Consider the following 17512-nt stretch of genomic DNA (forward strand, 5'->3'; position numbering starts at 1 on the left):
TATCGATCGGGTACATAAATTTGATTAATACATAAGTGTCAATAAATCAGGAAGTTTTATTTCTAAAGATGGTAAAAGATTATGAAATCAGATTATGAAAAGCAAATATGAATCGAATATCCCGCGGAAACTAGAATAATACAAGAGCGCCACTATGGTAAGAATCGAGTTACTACCGCAATGTCGCTTAAGTTAGTTGTTTTACTTTTTCTGCTAATCAAAGTAGAAAGACTTAAATAGAATGAAGAAAATAATCTAAAAGGCATCAATGTATTATCACATTATTATAAATGTTTTAAGGATTCAAGCAAATATTAATAATCATAAATTTATCCAGGTTTATATTTTTCTAACCTCTTAAGTTTTATATCTATTGATCATTATAGAATCTATGCATGAACTATAATATATATTAATTAATAAGTAAAGTAGTTTGTGTTACAAAATATAAATTGAAATTAGAATCACTAAATACAATTTTTAAATACTTTTTCAAAATGAAGAACAAGTCAACACATCATAAAGGCAGAGATACATTTCAGATATTATTCAAAAATAAATGTGATTTTTCATAATATTATATGTTATTTAATATTGTTTTCTATTTTTTAATTATATTTTTAATTATAATATTTTTTAATTTTATATTTTATATTATAATTCAAATGATTTTCTAAAAGAGTCAACAGAATAGATATTAATATCTTTTATTGTATAAGTTACAGAAGTCAGGACAATGATGAAATCAGAACCTATTTTCATGAAATGAAAAATGGCTTCAAAAAAGAAATCTCCTGAATCTAAGAGAGAGTTATTGGAATTTAAAAAGACAAGTAAGAGAATTTGTTATATCAATTGCTTAGTAAGAAATGTTATGTTATTGATTCATTTTTAGAATATTTAGACAAGCGAGATGTTCTATTTCTACAGCTAATATTCGAGTAAGTATTTTAATTGGCATAACTTAATATATCTATTTTAATTATATTTGCATAACAATTTTATGTTTTAGATAAATAGCGACAAATTTATGAAAGGATTTTTTAAAGATATTTTTATCAATTTTTACAAGCTATAATGGGTATTATGATTAAAAAATATAAAAGAAATAGAATGCACATTCATGACTTGCCAACTAATACAAATATCTGTGGCGATATTAATTCTAAAATGTAAGAACTCTTTTAGATTTGCTTTCATCACTTTTACTCGACCCAATCATTTCATATTAATAGTATTGGTACAGAAAGTTTTGTCTTCATTGTCAAAATTAATTAAAATTTACTGCGATTTCTGTTGAAGATATTATAAGATTAATTAATATGAAATTACTGACTTTAGAAGATTTATGTTTGAAGATCTAATACAGTAGTATATCAATTTAATCTTTTTGGAAATCAGATCTTGTAACATTATTTTAACATTTTAAAAGATGAATTTATAAATCAAGATCTAATATATACTTACGTGCAACTAATATTGTTATATCACTGGAAAATATTATTTATACAAATTAAAAAGAAATAGTTAATTTCGAAGACAATCTATAAAGAAATAATCAGAATGATCTATAACCGAAAATAAGTTAAAAAAAAATAAAGCTTAAATAAATTAAAAAGATTACTATGTCAATTACATGGAATCATCACAGCAAGGAATCACCATGTTCCAGGATCAGAGAAAAGTTCTTTATAAATATGGAAAAATAAAATCTAATGAGAACTCCTATCGCATTAGCATTTGTTAGATTATTAAAAAATCTTCCAGAAGATATTTTAAATTTGCATCTATGAAGGTAAATATATATATTTTTCTAAAGTAAATAAAAATTATTTGCAATTATACATTATACTCTTATTAAATTTTTCTTTGTAGAAAACAATTCACCTTTATTGGCACGTACCCATATATAGAGAAATTCGCAACAAATTAATTTTGTACTTTCCGTTTTTGATATTGATAAAGTTGTCATACTTTACAACTTGATAAACATCCAACGGTAAAAAAATTGTCAATTCTAATCTCATTGATGTTTTACAGAGTTCGATTTGAGTCCTGATCACACAATTATAACTACATATTATCTATATAACTAGCAAGCACAAACTGTTAAAAACTTGATGTTCTTTACATCGCATAGTACTTTGTTACAAGTTAGAAATCATAATAATATTAACTCACAATGTAGATAAAGGGAGTAATATTTTACTATTGAAATGATTAAAAAAATTATAAATATAGAAATAATTCCAACAATTAATTTGATATCATTGATAAATATCATTATATTTAATACAAATATTATCAATTTCTATGCTCGATATAGAAATTTATTATTTTCAGAGAAACGAAATATCCAAATGGGTCATCAATGCATGAGAAATGTTCATGACTGAAGAATCATCTACCTTTTCGTATCAATTAATAAAAAAAACTCTATGACAACGAAATAAATATATAATACAGAATATATGAGATTTCTTAGTGAAATACAACAAAATCTTCATAGAAAAAAAATGAAATATCAAAAGATACATAAACAGCAGGTAATTATTATATTTTACCTAGAAGAAATTAATTCTTGAGTAAACTATAAATTAATCATCTATATAATCTTCTTTTTATTTTTAATAAATTATTTTCATCAATATTTACTTATATATTTAATGAATTTATAATTGCAGTTTAAACAGAGAAACCTAAAATTTATGGCAAAATCTAAAGTCATGAAGACAACGAAAGAAGAAACCAAATAATAAGAAAAGTTAGAAACGCAAAAGTTAGAGATGTACAAAAAATTACAAGGAAGAAAGAATCAACTTCTTTCTACAAAATTTATAAATATGATTTCTTTTAAATTCAGTGACATAACGCTCTTAATAGTTAAAACAAAAACATCTAACTTGTTAAAAATAGTTTTAAAAATTGAAATGCTTAACACGCAATTAAACATAAGTTTACGAAAATATTTTCTTTTTAAATAATTTTAAATTTAAATACTTTATTTTTAAAGTAAATTTAATATATAATTAGTAATTTTAATATATAAACGAAGAGATATATTAAGAGAATATTTGGAAAAATTTACAAAACATATATAAATTAAAAAGTCAATCATAATATAAAAAATTGAAATATAAATCATTGAGAATACATTCTACGGTTATCGAGATCAAATCTAACATTGTTAAAAATTGAAAATCATTGTTCTTACATAATAAACTTTCAAGGGTAGTAGTAATGAAATTTCCTTGTGTCACATTGGAGTCATATTATTTTTAATTAAGATTATTGAAGTCACATTATTACTCAGTGGAGAATAAAATTAAATCTAACCAAAACAGAAATAATAATATTGACAAAGAAAAAGGAAAAAAACAATACAATAATATAAAATGATATACAAAACAAAACTATTAAAATAGTAAAATACTTAGGAGTGTATCTTGTGTCTAAACTAATCTTCAAAAATTTTATAAAAAATTTAATCAAGAAAGTTCAAGCAATATTAAGCAAGTTATATTCGCTAATGATATATGATTTGCCAATATATCTCAATACAATAAAAAACTCATATATAAAATAATAATAAAACAAATAGTAATATATTTAGTACCTGTTTGTGTAAGGGTGCGCCAATCAATATATTCTGTATTATTATAAATAATACAGAATAAACGCCCAAGTTTGATACTGTTAATCGATATATGCTTGTAAGAAATCTGTATGAATTTACAAAAATAGAATACATAAGTGAATATATAACATAACATAACTTGTATATAACATAACTTGACTGATAATTCTTACAACAGTCAATTGAATAACATTTTGTTAATAGAAGAATTAACAAACATGTCACAATTCCCTATAAAATATTAGGTGGATCGGAAAGTAATGTCGTTTCTGCGCATGTCGATATTTAATTTAATTTGTTAGCTCATTGTCTACTTCGAAGTCGTGTCAAAAACATTTTAAGGTTATTGTGACTTGTTCACTTCTAAATAATTAAATATTAGACTCTTTTTTTGCAATTTGGGGTGAAATGGCCAGCCAAATACCAAAAGAGCATATCCGGCATTGTATGCTTTTTGAGTTTCGCAAGGGTAGTAATGCAATAGTTGCGACCAAAAACATTTGCAATGTTTATCCAAGTGCATTAGACGTTCGTAAATGCCAAAAATGGTTCTCTAAGTTCAGATCCGGTAATTTTGATCTCTCTGACTTCTATCGATCAAGAAAACCAAAAACCAATAACATTAGACAACGACATGCTAAAGGCAGAAGTGGAAGCAAATCCACGTCAGACAATCGAGGAACTCTCAAACACCCTTAACCAACCTTGGTCGATCATTCAAGAACATTTGCAGCAGATTGGAAAAATAAGCAGAGCAGGTGTTTGGTTCCCCCATAATCTGTCCGAAGAGAACAAAGCCAACCGATTCATCACATGCAACGTATTGCTTCAACGGCACCATACAGAACCATTTTTTGATCGCTTAATCACTGGAGACGATAAATGGGTCCTATATGATAATCCAAAACGCAAAAGGCAGTGGCTCTCTCCAAATGAATCATCACGAAGTATTGCGAAGCCAGGTTTACATCCCAAAAAGGCGCTTCTGTGTGTTTAGTGGAGTATACGCGGAATTGTTCATTTTGAAGTGCTGAAACCTGGACAAACTGTTAATGCAGATCTTTATTGTGAACAATTGGATCGAGTAAACCAATCTTTAATTAAAAAGTATCCGGCGATTGTCAACAGAAAAGGCGTTAATCTGCAATACGACAATGCAAGACCGCACTGTGCAAGAAGAACCTTGGAAAAAATTAATGAATTGGGGTGGGAGGTATTGCCTCACCCACTCGCCCGATATCGCATCCTCGCATTTCCATTTATTCCGATCGCTACAACGTTTTCTTAGTGACAAAAAATTTGAAAATTTGGATGATGTTCAAAATGCCATCTCGAGATATTTTACTCAAAAACCAATCGATTTTTATCAGTCCGGCATTGAAAATTTGCATACTAGATGGCAAAAGGTTGTTGATAACGAAGGTGATTAAATTATTTATTATATATTAAAAATAAAAGCTTGTTAAAAATTTATTCGTTTGAATTTAGTTTAAGAAAGCGATATTACTTTCCGGTATCCTTAATATAAATACAAACTACTATATCAAAATCTTTTTTATGAGTCATTGTTATGAATCACTGACATTTTCTATTTGAATATGATATAGTTTTTTATATAAAACGAGTAATTTAAGATAAATAACTAAATACAAAAAGACTCGTTAATTTAGTAAGAGATATATAAAATTAAGTTTTTTCAAAGTTTTTCAAAACTTTTATGCGTAAAATAAGAAATACAAATAATACATAATAATAAATTCAAAATATATATATATTTCATATATTTTTAAATGTATATAAAAAGTTCATAAAATAAAGAGATTATCTGATCATTTGTGAAAGTTAGTCAGTAATCTTGAACTTGCTCTGAGAAAAATACCTGGACTTTTGGCAGAAGAGTGACGTCTTTAGTCATAAAAATAAAACCTGTCCCCCATCATTCTCAATCTAAGATGGGGAAGTTTTAGTTGATCTTCCGAGATTGAGCGAATGTGTATTAGTCAAAGTAAAGCTAGATAATATGTTCGAGACGAATTATCAATCTTGTTTAGAGTGATATTATCTAACTCAATAGAACTTTCAGTAAGATTGAAAGTTTCATCTTCTTTTTTCTTTTGACATTATTTGTTGCATTCTTTTTTGCCTTTTTATATTTTATAAATAAATTCTACAATGCATTAAATATCATAAAAATTTTGAAGTTAATTTTTTAAATTAATGTAATTATTAGCTCGAAGTTGAATAAGAAACATTCTTATGCTTACTGCCTTATAAAACAATTAACATTTTTTACTGATCGACCCCTCTTGAAAGTATTAGGTGGACCGGAAAGTAATGTCGTTTCTGCGAATATCGATATTTGATTGTGATTAAAAATAAGAACTTGTTAAAAATTTATTTGTTTGAATTTAATTTAAGAAAGCGACATTACTTTCCGGTCCACCTAATACAAGTATTACAAAAGTACAAAGTGAAGCCTTCTTTCAGGCGCAATATTTACTATTTATATAAAAATTATATAAAAAAAAATCTTGATCTTATTTATGTTAATAATTTCACTATACCAATTATAATATATATTTAAAACACAATAACAATTTTGGATATAAAGCTAAAATCAAATTTGTTAAAAAATGGGTGTATAAAAATGAAATTTAAAAATTACGTGATATTGTGAAGAGTTAATTTTCAGAATTCTTTGTATTTATACGTTTCGAACCTATGTGATTATATTGAACTTAACAAATTGAACGTTCGTTAAAGACTGAGGATAGTCATTTAACATTTATATTAAGAATTTGACAAAATTATCGCATAAGCTAATACTAATTATTTATCAGTTATAATTTGTAAGGAATCACATTTTTAATTATAATAAGAATACTTATAAAAATTTATTTATATATTATAATATATGACATATCTTAAATTATTTATTTATTATGATAATAATTATTTCTACTTTATTTACATTCTTAAATAATATTCGATTATGTAATATAATTTGTGACATATTTTAAATTATTTATTTATTAGGAGAATAATTGCTTTGTTTAAATATTTATATTCTATTGTATCATTATATTTAAATTAAATATTTGTATATATATATACTATAAATTTCATGAAATATCAAAAAATCAATAAATTTTTCCTTTTAGTAATTTTTTTATTAAACATAAGATAAAAACATTTTTTTCATCAAAAATTAATAAATTTTTCTTTTAATGATTTTTTTATTAAATAAAAATTAAATATTTATCATTGTATTAAAAATTCTTAATAATTACGTCTTATTTTTATATATTATATTATAATAAATATATATATAATATAATCAAATCATATATATATATATATATATATATATATATATATATATATATATGATTGCGACTATGTTGTCTACCATAAATAATTTTTTCAAAATATCTCGCAAACTAATCATTTTTCGACATTGTAGTTTAATACTTTTTTATTCAGAATGGCAAGAGAGATCAATTTATACAAACTAATTGTAGATTTAATAAAATATTTATGATCTTGAAATTTCTTAATAAAATTAAACCTTTAGAAAAAATTCTTTCCATCATAATAGGTGTCCTTTGAAAGGTGACTTTGTTCTGAACATTTTTTCCATACATTCATAAATACTGGAAATATTTACTTGTTTTCATTTAAAAGTTATTCTCTGTGTAAACATATATGTATGTAAATATGTAAGGTAACGAGGAATAAGGTAAAAAAGAAATATTCAAGCACAAGTTAGAACAATAGACTTAAGCAAATAAATAAAAACATTTTGTAAGGTTATTGGTTCTTTGTTCTGCTATACGTACAATACAAAGAGAGATTTTCAAGTAGATGGAAATAAACAGAGAAAAGAAAATAATGTCAAGACTTATTTACTACATATATTTTTGAAAGGATGTTCTAAGATCTGTTGACGAATGTGAAGTATCAAGAAGAGAGCTAGTTTTGTATATACGATGAATACTGTAAGTTAAATTTTGTTATTTGAAAATTATATTCTGTTCTTTTTGTTCTTATTTATAAGTTTCTACTTTAAGCATTTACTTAAGTATTAATTTAGGATAACAATTACTTTCCCTTTCTCCCTCTTCCCACTCCCTCTCACTTCCTCTCAGTAAAACAATTAATGATGGTGATATATATATATATATATATATATATATATATATATATATATATATATACTGAAGGTTTGTTGTAAAAACCTTCACTGTCAATTAGTTTTTTATACCATTATTTATTCAAAATTATTTCTTCGCCGCGAATTTCTTCTTTCTAAACACTGACCAAACATTTCCAATGATTCTTGATTTCTAACGCTTCCTGATATTTCATTTTAATTATAAATTCTATATTATTAGAGATTTATAAATAACAATGAATAGATAGAGATAAATATTGTTTTTTTTAAATATTTATGAAACGGATTCAAATTTATTGCACAGATTTATTTATTATTTGATTCATTGTATTTTCGTATTTATTTATTATCGTAAGATTGAGAACATAATTGAGAACATCTTTTCCGCTGTTGCCAGATGGGTTCCACTAAAAGTACAAGTCTCTACCGGTTTCCCTACCACTGCTCTCATTTTGGATTCGCGTGCGCCAACAGCTTTTCACGGGGCTTCATTGTCCTTCTATTTACAGGTAATTAACTTTTTTTTTCAAAGTTATAATTTCGTCCAATATATTAATCGGTAGCAAAACATGCAATTTGTATAGTGTAATGTTTGCAAATTTGGAAAATGTGGCGTTTAAAAGATATTCGTGAAAATGAATTTGCCATCGAGATCGAGAAATTATTACATCATTCTTTCTGTTGAATTTTCTTATATCTTTTTTAATGATGATATACAAAAAAGGTCTCATAATAATCTATGCTAGAGAAAAATTATAATATATGTATATATTTTCACTAATTATTACATTAAAAAAAATAATCGACGAATATATATATATACTTTAAATACATTTGTCATCTAGCGAAATTGTACTGCTGCCTTTGTTCTATATAGAATAGGTTATCCCGAAACTCGAATCAAGTAGGAGAAATAAATTTAAGAGATTTGATAGTAATATCTTATTAAATTATCAAATAAGCAAAAGTAAATAAAGTTATTAATTATTTTTTTCGATAAAATCAAAAAAGGTACCAACGGAATCATTAGCTTCATAACTATGATTCCTGAATTACAAATTTAGACGCTTACTAATATGTTACACATTACTTATAAAATCTCTTCATTTCTAGTTTATAAAATAAAAAACGAACAACAATTTTTTCTTAAATTTAATAATATCTCTGAAAATCAGTAATGGGGATATGACCTTTTTTTTTGCCACAGATTTCGAGGGTGACCACTGTACGAAACTTTCTCTTCCTGAAAAATATGAAAAACAGCATTTATACCAATAATGAGAACAAGAGTAATTTTTAATCGATTTTTATGAACACGATCTTATTTTAAGGAGGAAGGTTTTATCTACAACCCCGATTTTTTGAATATTTGAAAAAGCTTTATATTTATGCATAAAACTCTTTTATTTTACGTTATAATACATAGTTTTATTAAATTCTAGAAGCATTTGCTACGAATAATTTGTAATACATAATATAATACGAATAGACAACCTCACACGTACAGTGTCTTTTTTTACTAGTTTTCGTATGTAACTGAAGGTATGTTACGTGTATCTATTAAAAATTTGCAAATAAATTCTGGTATAAGAATTTATATTAAGATGTATTAATTCTCCTATAAGAATATATATTATTCTATTTTAATCAGTATGTTTTAGGAAATTTGTCTTCATACATGAATTTATGAAAGATTGTGTCGTGGGATAGGATTAAATAATTTTTGTTGCAAAGTAATAGGATACCTACTTTGGAAAATACTTAGCTTTTTGTTACATAGATAAATAATATTATTAATTATAAATAATATTATTAATAATAAATTAATTATTGATTTATTAATAATTGTGATTTATTATAAGCTATGTACTTTTATTATAAAATTATTAGCACTATTAACGTTATTAATATTTTGTTGGTCAAGGATAGGAAATTGGCAGTTTGAAATGTGGCTCTTTATGCACTTATTTGTTCCGTTAAGATGGAAGAAGATGTTTTCCATTATTGGATCTCAGTAATAGGTATATGAACTTTTTCTTTTTTGCAGGTGCTACTGTATGAAACTTTTTTTTCTCGAAAAATATGAAAAACAATATTTAGACCAATAATGAAAACAGGCGTAATTCTTAAGCATAATTTTGATAAACGCGGAGCATGGAATTATGGCTAGTAAATTTATATAGTGGAGGAATGAATTGATTGACACGGTTGTTGATCATGCAGCTAATGGAAGAGAAGTTGTTCTGTTTTTGGTAATAATTAATATTAATAAGTTAATAAATTGTAGGTAATAGTTAATGTTTATTAAATCTTTTTTGTAATATTTTTGTTTATTTCGTTGGTACTTTATATTAGTAAAAACTCAAGTAACCTCTTATTTTCTGTCTATATTTTTTAATGATTCTTTTTTATTGATACTAATGATATTGTTTGTATTTTATTTCAGATTATTATTGCACAATTTGTGGAGTCATGAATGAATCAATCTTTGTTTCGATAAAATAAAAGAACTAAAATCGATTTAGGGTTTTATTGTTAATTTGCATTCATTTGTATTTTGTGATTTCAATTAAATTTTAGAAGCATGTGTATTTTAATAGATTGTGCACAAAGCAGTCATTAAATCAGTGTTTGTTCGTATAAAGTTTTATTAATGTTTCTATTTTGTTTTTTTATAGTTCGATAGATATATATATATATCTATACTTTATATGTGAAACATCCAATTGAATAAAATTTTTGGTGTCTCATGAACAATAAATAATTATCGCGTATTAAAGGCAATGCACCATGGAAGACGATCAAGGAGCTAGTATATTTCTTCTATAGAAGTATAGCAGTAAGTAAATGTTGAAATTTTATAGTCATATAATTTTACAATTCATTTTATTACAAAAAATTTAATATCAATTTCTTTTTCAATCTGTTTTCATATCATCATTGCATTCTCAAATCAATTTTCCAAGAAATCTACTGCAACTTCAACCTACTACATTTTCAATTTACTTTGATGTAAATATATCTTATTTTTAACTTATTACGAGTCAATCTACTCTAATTTCAACCTACAATAAGGATGAATGTTTTGGAACGTGGAATTTCTTAAATAAGTAAGTGAACAAAATTGTATTTCTTCAGTACTTATTTTGTTGAGAACAAAACATCCAAATCGGTACGAGTTACTGGTTGTAATTTTTTCAATCAATTATTAACTAACATGACCATTAACAATTCTTTTTTTGGATTTTCTCATAAGTAGTACATTTTTAAATGTTCTCATTTTTTTCTTTATATGTTTAACTATTTTATTTGCTGAAAATAGAATTTTGTATTATCGATTACAACGATACAATTTAATTGTATTATTAATTAATGATGCATTTAATTAACTCTTCTTTTTTTATGTATGCTTACGATATTAGTTGTGAAATCGAGCGTTCATTTACCTGATATCATTTGATATTACGATATTTCGATATCGAAGTACCAAAACATGAAGGAAAAGAAGATAGTGATGCATAGATTCGAGAATTCAACAATGTCATGGCAGATCATGACATTGTTTTTTTATTAGAACAATCACGTGTATGGAGTTATAAATATATACCACGAACATGTAATTTATAAAAATATTAAGCGTGAGCAGTGAAAAAAATAAATGTACGTAAGATGTAACAGTGTTAAGCCAACGGAACTATTAGCTCTTTGTATCGTATGGCTATTTTTGGTAATAATATTACCGAGTAAACATCGTCAATTACTGTATTTCTTCTACTATCTTTTTGGTTCTTCGTATGATCGACCTAGGATGAAAAAGCCATTCATCCAGAGTTCGCGAAAGTGTGATCTTAAGATATTTACGTCGATGATACTTTAAGCAAAGCTGACATCATCGAAGAGTCTCTTGGTCGTTAGCTGATAGCTGCAGCATCTTTTTATGAAAAATGGATCAGTAACTATTTGTTCTTGCTACATGACATTATTGTCAACTTGCCGATTCTGATCGTCTATTACATACCAGGAATATCTTTACATGTTACAACAACGCAGCACTCAGTTGCCATCTCGTGATATTCATGAAAGAAGATAACCACTCTCCTCTTAAATGGGCTCGGATGCATCATATAGAGCACAATATTGTCACTTGTATTGAGTAGCATGTGACGTAGACACATCTGTCGGAAATATCCAGTTATTGCTTCGCAAACTATACTCTCTGCTATTTCAATAGATATCATTAATCATCTGATTTTAATGAAGTTTCATGACATGTTAAGTTGCGACTTTTCTCTATGTCGTTTTGTATACTAAAGTGTGACTAGTTCTTGTAAGTTGGCTCACTAAAGACTAAATAAGTTATTCATCCTATTACTTAGCTTAGAATTGGGTAATTTTATGTAGTTTACTTTTTTAGTCTGGACAGTTAAGCCGATATCTTCCTTTCCTGCTGATTCCAATGCTTTTCTTTCACATCTCGTAAAAACTATTCAAGAAACAGAGTTATAAAATTAAAAGGCCGGTAGCGTTCATCGGTCCTTAAACAGAGACACAAAATGACTGAATTTGTCATTTGCCATACTTGATTAATTTCTTAATCAAGTTTTCTAAGGACTCATCCGCTATTTTTGAGAGGGGCACTGCTGCAAGCTTTCTTTTAATTCCTAAACTGATTAAGGTGAAGCCCGTGTCTTGTTTTTGAATTTAAGACTTTTAGGATATCTAATTGTGTCTGATGTACAAACTGATGAATCTCTTCTGTAATTACTGCTGAAACAATCCATATGCAGCTGCAGAATTCAAACTCCTGCGAGTGTGAAGATTTCTTCGAAGAAAAAACTCTCTTCAGAGTCTGTTTTCTTAATGAGGAGTGATAAGCCGTGGATGCGCGGATGGATACTTTTACGTGAATAAAATTATTCTAAGTGCGAATCCGTTCCCGATCATGGTCGTAAGAATTCTCGCAAGAACTTTCGTAAGTATAGGTGTTACTACTGCAGTTTCTAACGACTCAGAATATACCATGACAGATTTTAATGCCTTTTGGCACAGCTGTTGAAGATGACTCACATACCAATAACTCATTAGTATGCTGAAAAATGTCTTCGAATGAATTTTTTATTATTTTTAATTGTTTCAACTTCTGTTTTGGACGACACGATATAGTTAATTCATAGTAGGTATAAAAATTATCAATGTATAATGTTCATCCCTGGTTGATAAACTTTGCTGTAAGTTGCAGACATACATTATATGTCAATCCAGTTCCTCTGATATCACAATGTTAATACCATGGGACTTGAGAAATATAGAAAATTTAGGGGTGTCCTATTGTATTGTCACAAAATGTAGTTGGCTTTTCACTATAGATCCTTATTACATCCATATATATCCTTTAGGAGAGCATAATTTAAATTATTTTATTTCCTATTTATGGGCTTTATTTGGAATATATTACTTAATTATCAATCTTTTATACCATGAAATTAATGTTTCGTCAACGATGATATTTCTTCCTAGTTTAAATATTTTTTGATACTTCTTTTGTTTTTTTTTCATCCCATAGTCGAAATACCTTTCCAAGTCCATTACTATAAGCAATAGTAGTGTTATCAGCGAACTGAAAGTTGCTGAAAAGTATAATCTTTCGAATCTGTTCTGTGATATGATGGTACGCAGTAAATCAAAATTATACAATGTGCTTTTTAGCAATAATTGTTTATTGAGTTGACTCTTACATCAGAGAATTGATCTCAAGAATTTTCTTATTTCATCCGGATTAGTTTATGTCTATTGATGCATTCGTGCAGATTGAATTAATGTGGCTTTATTTAATTTTTATTCTGTTTATTTGTTCTATGAGCAAATTTATCAATTTGTTATCAACTTATAAAGAAAATACATCATATGAAGTATAGTATAAGTAGTTGTTGATGTCGATTGTTCGAATGAAAGTAAACAATTTCTGATGTCCACAAAATTCAATCCACCTAGCGCACTTAATTGCAGTTTCCTCGACATTATCATCTTCGATATCTTTCTTAATAATTAATTCTTGTATGATATATTGAATAGCATCTTACTATATATTTATATAGTATCAAGTTAATTATCACAACTATTCAATCGTCAATATCCAAATCCGATGCATACAATTTTATTTGTTTTTATTTTTGGAAAAATCTAAATTCTTTTCTATCATTACTATGCAAATTTTTGTAAAACGCATAGGTTTCTTCTTTACTACTAGATGATTTATGAAATAATATTGTGCTTCTTCTTTTCGCTATTGCAAACAATTAGCCCAAAGTTTAACTTTTTTTTTTTTAACTGTAAATTTTCAATAGAAGGAATATATTATTTCTTAGATGCTTACTTTTCGATTACAGACTTTCAACAGAAATTTGTTGAAAAAATATACATACACATACACATACATATTTGCATACAATACAACTATACACATTCGTCTTCACAGTAACTTTTGTGAGTATTGTGGTATTTTTTTAGTATATTACTGGAAAAAATATTCTACTATTATTCTAAAATCTCATTTTGAATGTCTATAATCAATAAATATAGTTATATACTGTTACGAGCGGGTTTAGAATTGATAAGTCATTACTATACATCAAAACTATTTTGACGATAAATATTGGGTATATTTTTGTCTTAGACTCTGGTCATTTGGTCTGAGAGAATGTGACTCATAAGCATTCCAGATTATTTAAGTTTTGGTGGAGTCAGGGAAGTTTTCAGAAAAACTGTTCCTTGGTGATAACGAATATCGCAGATGATTGCATCTTACAGCGCGACTTTTGTGAAAAATAGATTTGATGGAGCTATTGGGGTGAGTTGTATTACAAAGTTCGGGTTCACTAGTGAGAGTTTCATGAGAATTGATTAATAGTTTGAATAACGTGCTTCAGAAAAATTCTAGGAATTTCTCGATAGAGCAAGAAAAGGATTTTCCAAAATTCCTTCAAAAATGTTCAAAAGAATTCGCAAGAAATTGCGGAATTGTTGAACATATCATAGATCTAGCCGATTCTCTATAAAATGATCCTCCTCCAATTCCTTGGAGGATTTTTCATTTGAAAGGAAAAAAGAGGAAGTTAATGATACGCGTTTGGGAGTTGTTAGGAATCCAAAAAATTAGATCGACGGCGTTATATCTGCAACAAGACGGACTTGATTGATCATCTGGCAAAATTCGTTAGGACCAGAAAGATTAGGATCTGTGGATTCTATTGTGTTATTTAATTTATAGATCCGCAAGGCATAAGATTTCAGCAAAAATATTAACTAGAAATGACTTAAAAATACTATTAGATTTTCTTTGTTGTCCATCCGTATAGAAAAGGGAGATACACATTAAATCTTATGTCTCGAAGTTTAATACGAAGCTAGACGAAATCCATAGAACCATAAAGAAGCGGATAGAGATGTAGTTTTGCTTGAAGAAAAGCTTATTAAAGGGTCAGAAGGTATGTTCAACTCTCAATACAGAAGAGGCAGAACGAAGAAGCTCAAGAGCAATTGGGAAAGCCCATATAAAATTATGAAGAAAATTAACGATGTGGTGTACACTTCGAGGAAAAATCTTCAAGAAAGAAATAAGAAAATCTTTAAGAAAGAAAAAGAAAATTGATCATTTAGATAATCTAACGCTAATAAAGGAATGAAGTAAAACGGTAGAAAAACGTGGGCACAAATCTACGAGTGATTAACACTTTTGCATGAATGAAGCGTCACATATTCTGAGTTAGGTGTCTTCTCTATCAGGGATGGAATCTACCGTTAGTAGTTCCGATTTTTTCGGAAGATAAGAGAGAGGTAAGTGAGTTATGTGAACTGATGTCGATTAATTTGTAATAGGCAAGATAATGATTATATTTCGTGAAGACAAACATTCGGGTTGGGTAATGAATCAAATTTTATAGTATAACAAAGTGGAGGAATAGATTTTTTCTTTTTTAGACAAACATTCTCTTAGTGCGAAATTATTCGTTGCGAAAAGCTTTCTGAAGCAAAGAAATTTTGAAGTCTTGACCGAGTTGGGTAATTTATTCGAAGAAGAAATTTGTCTCAGGATCAAACAGTCGAAGAAAGAAGGAAAAGGAAAGAGCACTCAATTGGATACTGCAAATTCCTTGGGGTTTTTTAGGCCATAGTTTTCTTTCCGAGCGAAGCGGATTCATGCTACAGATGAATGCCAAATCGCTCATCAGTTGGGAAATGATCATGGCAGTTTACAACCTCCCCATACCAATGGTATTCTAAATGATGGAAAAAATAAGAGGGAAAAAGCCTAAAAATGCCGAAGATAAAGCTAAGAGACGAATTTTGCCAAATCCTTGATGACTTGGTTATTAGGACAAAGAAATTTGAAATACGAATGATTTAGCAAATAAGCAGGTGTTGTCAATGAGGAATTCTAGAGCTGAAGGTTTGTGATATGGAGAAGTTAGTAGAAAACCTCTTAGTGAAAACTCTTAGTGCAATTTTTAGTGCGAAAAGGACCATAATAATTGACTCCAACATTTGAGAAGGATTTAGTCTTATTCACATGAATATTGACCCTGAATGTAAATACGAGGAGATTTATTTTCTTTATTTGTTTTTGGTGTTACCTGTTGGTGTAGCATCGGTTTTAGAGAGGATACTGTATGAGTTGTGTGTCGGTATATCTTGTAGCTACATTTCGAATTGATGGAACGTGTGTGAATTTGACATATTTGTAATTGTATTAGATTTGCTTGTTTTGCTAGTAAATGGAGACTCAGCTCTGTAGATTGAAGCGTTAGTGGATATGTAGACATCCTTTACTTCATTATTTGATGTGTTCCATATGGAGTAGATGTCTCCCAATATTGAGACTTTTAGGTTTATTGGTGGCATATTTGAACCAGCGACCATACGACTACTGTCTCAGTATGCCTACTGTCTCACCGCGCCGAGATAATTAATAAAGAGGTCGTTAATGTACGTTACAAGAACTATAAACAAAAACAAGGCACGAATAATAGGAAATACGTCTATCCTGTACAAATTTAGCGAATAGAATGAAATAATAAGTAGATACGTATAGATCACCTCGATCAATGCCCCCACGTAAGTTGTGTTGCTGGCAACTGCATTATACTTTTTAATTCTAAATTTTTTTTTATCTCTTCATAGAATTCTTTTCGAATCCATCATTCCAGCATCATTTCAATTACTTAAAAGTTACACAGTTCTCTTGTCCTTCCAGACTAAAAATGTGATTTTTCCTTTTTTATAGAAACAGGTTTTCTTATCTAAAAACTTGGATTTATTTCGTGAATGTTGGAATAGCTTTCCTCTTAGTTTTTATAGTACTAGTCCAATGGCATTTCATTTTCATTGGTTCTTCTGCCGAAGATATATTGGCATAATATCTATCAGTAAACATATGGTAATCCTGTTCCTTGGAAATTTTATTTAACAACTTTTGATGTAAATGTAATAGAATTCTAGTGCTAACTGATAGATTTGGACAAATTAGATTTTCTTATGTAATATTTTCATAATAAGATAGGAAAGTACAGATATGTCCTGCTTCAAAATTTGTCATCGCATAGATTCTTATACTCCATTTTGTTGGCTTAATCGTGTTATATGTAATGAAAAAATTTTCCCTTCAAATTTTATTATCGGTTCATCTACACAAATATTTTGACCGG

At 27.6% G+C, this 17512-nt stretch overlaps 2 long non-coding RNA genes and 1 pseudogene across 10 annotated transcripts in view; 2 read left to right on the plus strand and 1 right to left on the minus strand.

Annotated features, from left to right (window-relative positions):
- The first annotated feature begins 167 nt into the window (after positions 1-167).
- On the plus strand, positions 168-6482 carry LOC118450142 (histone-lysine N-methyltransferase SETMAR pseudogene; annotated as a pseudogene). Of its 5 annotated transcripts, none has more exons than XR_004840607.2 (8): positions 168-337; positions 720-833; positions 896-941; positions 1013-1172; positions 1652-1795; positions 1876-1999; positions 2344-2546; positions 2685-6482. The product of XR_004840607.2 is annotated as a histone-lysine N-methyltransferase SETMAR pseudogene, transcript variant X4 (transcript). The 5 variants fall into 5 exon arrangements; XR_014983688.1 differs by having other exon boundaries at positions 726-833; positions 1620-1795; XR_014983687.1 differs by having other exon boundaries at positions 726-833.
- An 869-nt stretch (positions 6483-7351) lies between these two features.
- Positions 7352-17512, plus strand: part of LOC118450133 (uncharacterized) — a 32975-nt gene continuing 22814 nt past the window's right edge. Inside the window, exons 1-6 of one of the 4 annotated variants that reach the window (XR_014983680.1) lie at positions 7500-7635; positions 8209-8320; positions 9859-10063; positions 10490-10650; positions 10778-10921; positions 11234-11589. This is a non-coding gene — a long non-coding RNA (uncharacterized LOC118450133). Of the gene's footprint in view, positions 7377-7446; positions 7636-8208; positions 8321-9018; positions 9311-9740; positions 9833-9858; positions 10064-10489; positions 10651-10777; positions 10922-11233; positions 11590-17512 lie in introns of those variants that run through there. The other 3 variants (XR_014983679.1, XR_014983681.1, XR_014983678.1) reach the window with 3 other exon arrangements.
- LOC146872085 (uncharacterized) lies at positions 11533-12122 on the minus strand. The gene is made up of 2 exons (XR_014983673.1): positions 11830-12122; positions 11533-11742 (listed from the first exon to the last, which is right to left on the minus strand). It is a non-coding gene; the product is annotated as an uncharacterized LOC146872085 (long non-coding RNA).

Source organism: Vespa mandarinia, unplaced genomic scaffold (assembly GCF_050613455.1).
Source record: "Vespa mandarinia isolate Hongniang unplaced genomic scaffold, ASM5061345v1 scaffold_57, whole genome shotgun sequence".
Classification (NCBI taxonomy): Eukaryota; Metazoa; Arthropoda; class Insecta; order Hymenoptera; family Vespidae; genus Vespa; species Vespa mandarinia.